Raw genomic sequence first — 8,572 nt, 5'->3', positions numbered from 1 at the left:
CCAAGGGGCCATTAAAGAATTGTGGATTATTGTAGCAAAATGCAACATGGGATTTTATTCTAATTCATAGGCAAGTTGTCTTTCTGAAGCAATCTTTTTTCAGTTATAGACATGCATTTCTTCGTGGTCCTGGGTCTGCTGTATGAGGAGTGGAGAGCAGGAGAGGCTTCTTAACACTCTGCTTTAAAATGGTATGTTGAAAGTTAAAGTATAAACCCACTTGGATCTAGATAAGGCCCTGGGGATCTTCAATGATGAAGAAAATGAGGTAGACAGGAAAACTAAACACTTGTTCATATAGGAGTGCTAATGCACCTTTAAAAGCCCAGACTCTGGAATCCTTATAGAATTGAACAAATACCTTTTTTTTTTCCCCTTCTGAGTGAATTGCCTCTTTCTGTATAAACAGTTTTGCTCAGTGTTGACTTAAAGGCACCTCATGAGCTTGGCACCCTTGACTCTGCCCTGGCTGCCTGAGTTTCCATGGGCCCTCAGTGAGCAGCACTCCACTGGGAGAGCAGGATGGGCTCCAGCTCTGTCCTTTCCCACCTCACAGCCCGACTTTCCTTACCCTTCACAACTGTTGTGTCCCAAAGTCATCGCTTTAAAATGACCCTCATGAGTTTCTTAACACTTACAGGGCTGTGAAGCTGATTCCCAGAGGTATTTTTATGCAGTTGATTGTCTTCTGCTCCTGCCCAACAGCTGATCATGAGGATGCTTTCACTGCAGTGAGGTGATGGTCACAGTCTGATTTTCTGTTGTGCTTTGTAAATGGATTCAGGTGCTTTTTAAATGCCAACAGCCGCAGATGGAAGCAGCTTTAAGAAAAAATAAAGTTAGCTAGACCCTGCACAAGTCAATCAGTGAGAACTGACTTTGTTAAAGAAGTGTTTTAAAAAGGAGAGCTACAGCATCAGGTGTTTCATGGCATCCTACTCCACATGCAGATTCACTTAACTCTGTGTACCTGGGTAGCAGGAACTATGCATGTCTGAGTATGAACCTGATCTTACACTCTGCAATCCTGATGGTTCAGAGCAGGATTTGTGAAAGCACCCAGTGGTTGGAAAGAAATGGGGTTTGCACTCCTGAATCAGTCAGACACTTGAAATATTTTCCTTCAATTTTTTCTTTCTTTTTTTTTTTTTTAAAATCAGATTCAAATCAGAAAACTCCTCACCTGTCTTGTTTTTCCTTCCAAAGACTGTGCTTACCCCAAGCGTGAATTTGGCCTCTTTGTCTTTTTAGGTGGCATAATGCTGACTTTCATAGTTTGACTTCCTACACAAGGCCTCATCTGCCATGGGATGCCACATTACTCATGGCTTGAGAAGCCTTGAACACACTGTAGAAACTGGCTAACAATCCTATGCATTTTCCTCCCGTTTTCCTTGCTATTTAACGTGGAAGTTTCCTCTACATCTTCCTTCAATGCCACTTTGCAAACATTTCTGTGGCCCTTAAGAAAGTATCAGGATTTGCTAACATTGCCCTAAACCTTTGTATTAGCTTTTCTGAAGGTAGAATGAACCCCAAGCAGTTTGTTTCCTTCTTGGAAATGTTCATAAGATCGGATGCAAAAATGTGAGTATTCGGGTGAACGTGTTCTTTTAATTAATCAAACCCATTGTTCCAGGGTGTATTCTTAACTGCTACTTTAAAAGGAAGCCAAAACCTGTCAAAATGGTAATTCAACAATGCTTTCAAAGGAGTAAGAGAGCTGCTGGGTGAGCTGCTGGGTGAATGCTGGGTGAATAAGACCTGATGGCGGTGCGGAATCGCCGCTCATCCCAATTCCAGTTGGGACTTTTCACGAGGTCTCTGAATCCCCGCAGATACAGTATTTGCAAACTTAATCAGGAGCAACAGGTTTTTCTCATGACCTATTGTATAGTCTCCCCTCTGAATGGGCTGTTGTGCCGTTGCATCTGCGGGCGGCTCTGGCTGCCGCATAAAGGGCTCGGGGCTGCCCTTCTGCCCCTCTGTATTTCACACGGGTGCCTAGGAATGGCACTACACATCCCCGCTTTCAAGTGACACCGAATGGCTCATTTTCCCCTCTATTCATGGAGGATTTAATTGCCCTGCACATCAAAAGCGGAATGTCCCCCAATTACCATCCTCCTCCCTAGAAAACAGCCCAACTGCCTATCTCGGGATGTGTGCCAGGAGGAGAATGGAAGTGTCCAAACACAAGCCAGAGGAGCCGAGGGGAAAAAAAGAAACTGGCACAGACGGGCAGGTGTTAAAGCACCTTTTTTATTTTTTTTTCTGTGCACCTCCATCTGTGAATGTCTGCAGAATATTCCATCTCCTGGAGCACGGTGCTTTTTAGCAGAAAAAAAGACAGATACACAGCTGCCTCTGACAACTGGCAGGGCTTGTGCCCTTCCATCCCTGGAAAACTGAGGGGTCTTTAAGGTCCCTTCCAACCAAACCATTCTATGATGCTCTGCACAGTACTAGTTACAACTTTAATAGTGCTTTAGTAGGGTTTTTTTTTTGAAAGGTACTGGATGCCCTCACCTTAAAAATATAGCTTCTGTCCACCTCCTGCAGCTTGAGCTATTTGTTAGTTGTAAAGAATTATTTGATGAAGAAATCAGGTCAAATCCAAACTATGTCAAGAACTGGGATTTTTGTGAAACACTAGCTTTCAGGTTGCTGTACAACAGTTAAGTACAACAGACAAATACCTTATAGACAAATAAACCTAATTTTTTTCACCAAAAGGCACTTAATTCCACCTACCCTGGAAATTCAAACTCCCAAAATTCTATGCTGTTTCTTCCTCTTCACCCCTTTCTGCCTGGATTTCTTTTGTGCCTGTTTTACACACCTAGTGGAAGATAAAGCTCTGTTTTGTGTGTCACTGGTAGGGGTTTTGTAATACAAATTCCAATAAAATAAGGGTGACTGCATTCCTACAGTATGGGAAGCTCCCGGGGTGTTTGCAAAGACTTTCCCTTTCAGCTTTGCTGCAATGGAGATCTCAGCTAGAAGTGCTGGTTTAAAAAGTTTGTCATCTCATACAGGAGTCAGGAAACTTTCTAAGCTGATGACAGAGATATGCCTTCAAAGGAAACTGGGAATTTAGGGAAGACTTCGCTGGAGCTGCACATCAAGGTAAAGAATGTGTTTGAATTACTCAGTGATGAAAAAATTATTCAAACTCCCTAGAGGTTGCCTAGATAGGACAGTCTGGGGAAAAAATGGCAGTGACTTGAAACCTTTCCAGAGAGACTTCCAGACATGAAAATCGACTTCTGCTCACATCCTGCATCCAAACCCTTTCCAGGATGCCTCAGAAATGCTTTGCCTGGTGGATGCCACCAGCTCTCCAGGGAACTGGCAAAGAGCAGGGGTAGCTGAGTAGATGCAAAAAGTGGTAATTTGCACTATGTCATGGCTGGGGCTCCCAAAAATTTAAGGCCAGCCCAAGTAAGACTCAGTCTTGACCTGTGTCCCATCTCCCTTGATTTTTTGATTCCATGGTTCTTCTCACCCCGCCTTGCCGTGCCACAACAGCACTGCTGCTACAGCCTCTCTGACTAACAGTTCCTAAATTTTTGGGGGTGTGTGGATAAAAAACAGCCTGTGCACAAGCTGCATCTTCAGGCTTTGATCCTGGAAATCCTTAATCATGGGAAGTGCATGAATAGCATCCTTCAGGGAGATGCTGCTGTTTGTGTGCTGCAGGTTAAGCCCAGGCACAAAGATATAGGGCTTCTGGGGATTTTCTTGTACATGTATGTGTGGCAATTTCAAGTGTCTGTCTATAAATTAGGAGATTAAAAGCTAAGAAAATGGAGAGAGACAGAAGTGTTTTCAAGTTTCTCCCGGATGGAGGAAGGCACGAGGAGGCAGGACTTTTGTGAAGGCTGTTTAGGCAGCTGGAAAAAATGCCATTTGTCAGAGAATTACGATAGTCTAGTCTAGACAAGACTAGTGCCTGTTTCCAAATCCTGAAAAATTAATGTGGGCTGCAACTTGGAAACATAATTCAGATTTTGACAGAGATTTCTGTTGCATTAGTATAAGTACACACACATATGCAGTAGCATATGCACATGCAGAGGGAAAATTCCATTTGGTTTACCTTGTGGATTTATCCCCATGGTTTGTAAAGTGACTGTCGGTCACTAGGGACACAAACATAGCAGGATGTTTGCAAATGCCCAATTCAGGGTAGTGGAAAGCCTTTTTTTTCTCTCCTTGGCACCAGCTAAAAAACCCACTAGCTGTCATTGAGGGCTGGATTGCAGACAAGCAGGGGGTGAGATGAGATATCACCTCACTGGACTGTGTGAATAGGCAAGTGTAGCTGGAGATCATCTTCATAAAAAGGATGATCAAAGTAAAATTTCAGTGATCTATCTGGGGTTTTTAAAAATTTTTTTCGTTGCTACTTTTGAATGTTGGGTCCTCCTACCCCTTCTCCCTCCTCCTCCTCCTCCTCTTGAGAAGGAGAGCATGATGGACAGTGAATGCCACTGCAGAAGGTTGTACTTCACAGGGATACAACCCTAACTGGCCAAACACTCACACAGATACTTTATAATTTATCATATTATCAGTATCTAATGTCTACACTAAGGAATCTGTTCCCTTTTACTTCTGAGCACAAGACAACCACCTGTTTACTGTCTCAGAAAAAAAACCTGCATGCTTTTATAGGTGTAATAAACCACAATTTCACTGTCTGCAAGGGGTTACAACCCTCACTTCTACCCATGGCTGAGAAGACTTGGAGACATCAGCTCCACCATCCCCTGTTGCTGTCGGCTCCTCTCAAACCATCATGACCCGTTTCATTAAAAGCTGTTCCCCCTCCTGGCTCCCCGAGCGTGGTGTTTGACAACAGATTTTTCCCTGCTAGCCTCAGTTTTCATTATTGTTCCTTGCACTTCCAGCACCTGGGAGTGGTGCAGGGAGCATATGTTGCTATAATTTATTTATATTCAGGGAAAGCTCTGTGCAGGTTGGGCCACGCTGAATTCCCCTCTCCGAGGCTGTTTCCTCCATGTGTCAGCACAGTGTTTTCAGAACATTAGTGTTTCCCATAGTAAAGCCTTGATTCACTGTTGTGTCATACCATGAATCCCCCCACACAGCCCCTGAGATGATATTTTTAGTTTCCAATGAGGGTTTTGATGCTCTGCATATTTTTGTCTTTTGGATCTCGTCTGCTTGTGGAGACCAAGGTCAATACTCTTCAAAACAAAATTGGATGGCATAATTATTGTTCCAGCTCAGTTAAAAGCCTGAATGTTTCCATATTAATGTCTGTCATTCTCTTCTTTTGAATGACAGTGCTCCTGACTGGGAGCTGCCAAGAACAGTTTGAACATTAAAGATGCATGAGTAAAAACAGAGTATTTTGTTAAGCCAGTCCGTTTGAATGTCTTAGAAATATGTGTTCATATCACATCAAAACTGCCAGCAATGGCAGGGCTTTTCCTCTGCAGAAAGGGGGCCTTGTAAATAGTTGTATTCATTGGAGTTAAAATTAGGTTTCTGTGGTGCTGACATGCTGCCAGCTTTTCCCACAGGGTATTTTATTATTTTTTTTTTAAATTTAAAAGTACCCTAAAATAGTAATGTGCATATGACATATTTTGTGAACTTGAGAGTCCATTTGGACTAAAGCTTTCTTTGTATTCCTTTTGTCCACGGTGCCTTATAGGAACCCCATGGCAGAAAGCAAATGTGCCTTTCCAAGAGAAAGACTGTGCAACATTTCCCTCCAATTTGAGCTTCTGTAGGTATATTCTATGAGGATATAGTTAGAGAAAAGAAATTAAATTCTTCCTTAAACCATGGGCTGGGAGAGTTTGCCCAGTACTTGGACCATGAAAATACCCTTTGTTCTCCCAACTATGTTGTTAGATTTCAAAAATTAAAATAGGACTCAGATGGATGTCAGTGTATTATTTTTAAGAGAAAACAGTAAACTTTATGAATTGACCAGCACTTATGTGTATCACTGAACAAACAGACTGGAATTCCTGTTGAACATTGTGGTATCCTTATTTTTGTTCCATTTGTTCCACTCCAAAAGCAGAAGTCCCATTTCCCCACAGAACTGCCCACCTGGGTAACAGCAAGTTTTCTTCCTGCCTTTTGGCCAAGGTAAGAAACAAATCTTGGACTTTCTCCCAGGAAGGCATTGTTCATTTTACCTCTCTCTTCTGCTCTCTCCTGGCACAGCTCCACGATGCCTCGGAGCACGGACTGCCAGCGCAGCACTGGGCTCCTCAGGAACGTGGAGACTCCCATATCAAGTCTGTCAGTATGAAACGTTTTATAGGAAAAAAAAAAATTTCCTGATTCAATTGAATGTGGGAAGGGAGATGTGGTGTTGTTGACTTTCACAGGGAATTAGGATCCACTTTCTGAGTCCTCCACCCTCCTCTGCTTTTGGTTTGCCGGACGGTCTTTCATGCAAGTCACAGATGGATGATTATTTTGATTTCTTTTGGAAAGGTCTTGTGGATATTGATGGAAAAAGTGACTTAGGGTTCGGGTATTACTGTCATGTGGGTAATTTGCCCATCCTACTGAGCACTTCAAGGGGATGAAATACCAATTCTTGTGTCTTTTGGCAGTGTCTGCTTTGTGCAAGATTTGCTATCCCCCAAAGCTACCTACTCTCTATCAGTCCCAGATGGTGTTGCTGTACCTGCAAGTCAATTACAAGTAAAATGAGCCCCCACATATGCACAGTGTGTTATTTGATTTTGGAGGGAGTAAAATGTACCAAACGAGGTTAGATCTTCAACCCTTCATTTTTTGGTTTCTGCTAAAATCCTCATCTGATTCCCTGCTCCAGCAGGTTTCCCTGAGCAAAGTGCAGCCAAGGTGGAGTCTTAAAGATGGTCATAAATCAACCCAGATACAATACAAGCTCTCTTTTTGACACCTCCCGTAAGCCCCTTGTGAACTCCCCTGGGTTAATTTGCAACGTACTATGGCTTAAAAAACAAAATCCCCATTTGGAGGGCAACGTTACTGAAGAGTTATTCACAAAGATCAGTCACCCAGAAAAAAACACACATCAAAGGGAAACCTTTACACAGGACCTATGCTACCAACAATTATAAAATGAATGCATGATGCTTTATTATCAAGGAAACTTCATGAACTTTGTGATGGCATGGTAAGGCAGTATAACTAACTGCAGTGGTTAAACCTCCTTCCAGCAGTGGTCTAGATCATGAGGTTATGGATACAGTAATGGATGTCTTCTGTCCTCTGGTCTCTCTTTGGCTCAGAAGAAATACCTTCAATTCTCTGCCTCCTACCTTTTTATTTTTTATTTGCATCCTATTAAAGGGAGCCGAGAAGCATGAGAAGCAGCATGTTTTGTTTCTTAGCATGCAAACCTCAGCTTATCTAAGAGATTTGCTTATCTTGTAGACTGCACCTAAATTTTGTTCATATTATTTGAGGTTTCAGTAGATTAAGAGCCTCCAAATCCAAGTGGCCACGGAGGAAGACAGAATGGGCATACAAAGGTGTACTGAAGGAGTAGGATCAATAAACTGGAATGAAGATGCACTGAGAGTCCCTTACAAAGCTACTGAAATCTGTGATTGTTTTGTCCTGTCAGATTTGGCCTAGGCTTTGAAAGGTTTGCACTAAAAAATGAACTTCTCTCCTTCTCATTGAATTCAATTAATGGCGGTGAATAAATGTGAATACTTGAATAAATGTGAGTACTTGAATAAAGCATTCTCCACTCCTTTACTTTTGAAGCTTTGTCTGTGGTAAAGTCTCTCTGCATCTTGAGTGGAGAAAATGAACCATTCTGCCTTTTTTTTTTCTTTTTTTTTTTTTTTTTTTGTGGGGTGCGACAGCTAAACTAACATTTCTGCCTGCCAGAGCCTCTTGGAGTGTGAAGCTGAATCGAGGGCAAGAGAGAATAGTAGAAACTCTGAAAAGCAAGCCTTTTATTTTTAAACATTTTAGGTGTGTAGAAAGACCTGTTTCTGTTTGCAAAGCTTGTGGGGAGGGCTCTGAAAGTTCCCCCTGTTTGCTTTGGCACGTCCAGCAGCAAAGCTATTGAGCATCTGCCATCGGGCTTGGGCTTCCTCTAGCGATGGGGGCTTGGGGGGGAAAGGGTTGAAGGGGCTGGGGGTGAACTGGGATTCAACCAGCTGGTTGACTTTTTGGGTTGGTTTGGTTTTTTTTTTTTTCTTCATTTATTTGTTGAAGAAAATGGAGTTTGATCAGCTTCTCGGGCCAAGCCTGGGTTTTGGTCTGGCTGGGTGGGAGTGGGGACTGGAGCCTGCGTGGCGGACTCGCCTCTGCTCCGCCGGCCGAGCTGCGCTGGCACTTCCAGCAGAGGCAAAAAAGCCTTTCCCTTTCCACACACAACCTCCTGCTTCCCCAGTGCCAGTAAAAATAAGAGAACGGCATGGCTTGAATAGCAGACCTCCCTCAAAATAACTCTGCGGTCATGAGCTGAGGGCAGAAATTGTTCCTTCCCCGCAGCACATGCGAGATAAATGATTCGCGGGATTATTTCTTTCCCCTGCCCCTCTTTTAAAAAGTGGGCTCATATTTT

The sequence above is a fragment of the Manacus candei genome, unplaced genomic scaffold, assembly GCF_025592945.1.
Source record: "Manacus candei isolate 608988 ecotype Guabito, Panama unplaced genomic scaffold, ASM2559294v1 h1tg000050l, whole genome shotgun sequence".
Taxonomy (NCBI): Eukaryota; Metazoa; Chordata; class Aves; order Passeriformes; family Pipridae; genus Manacus; species Manacus candei.
This window is presented reverse-complemented; position numbering follows the sequence as displayed.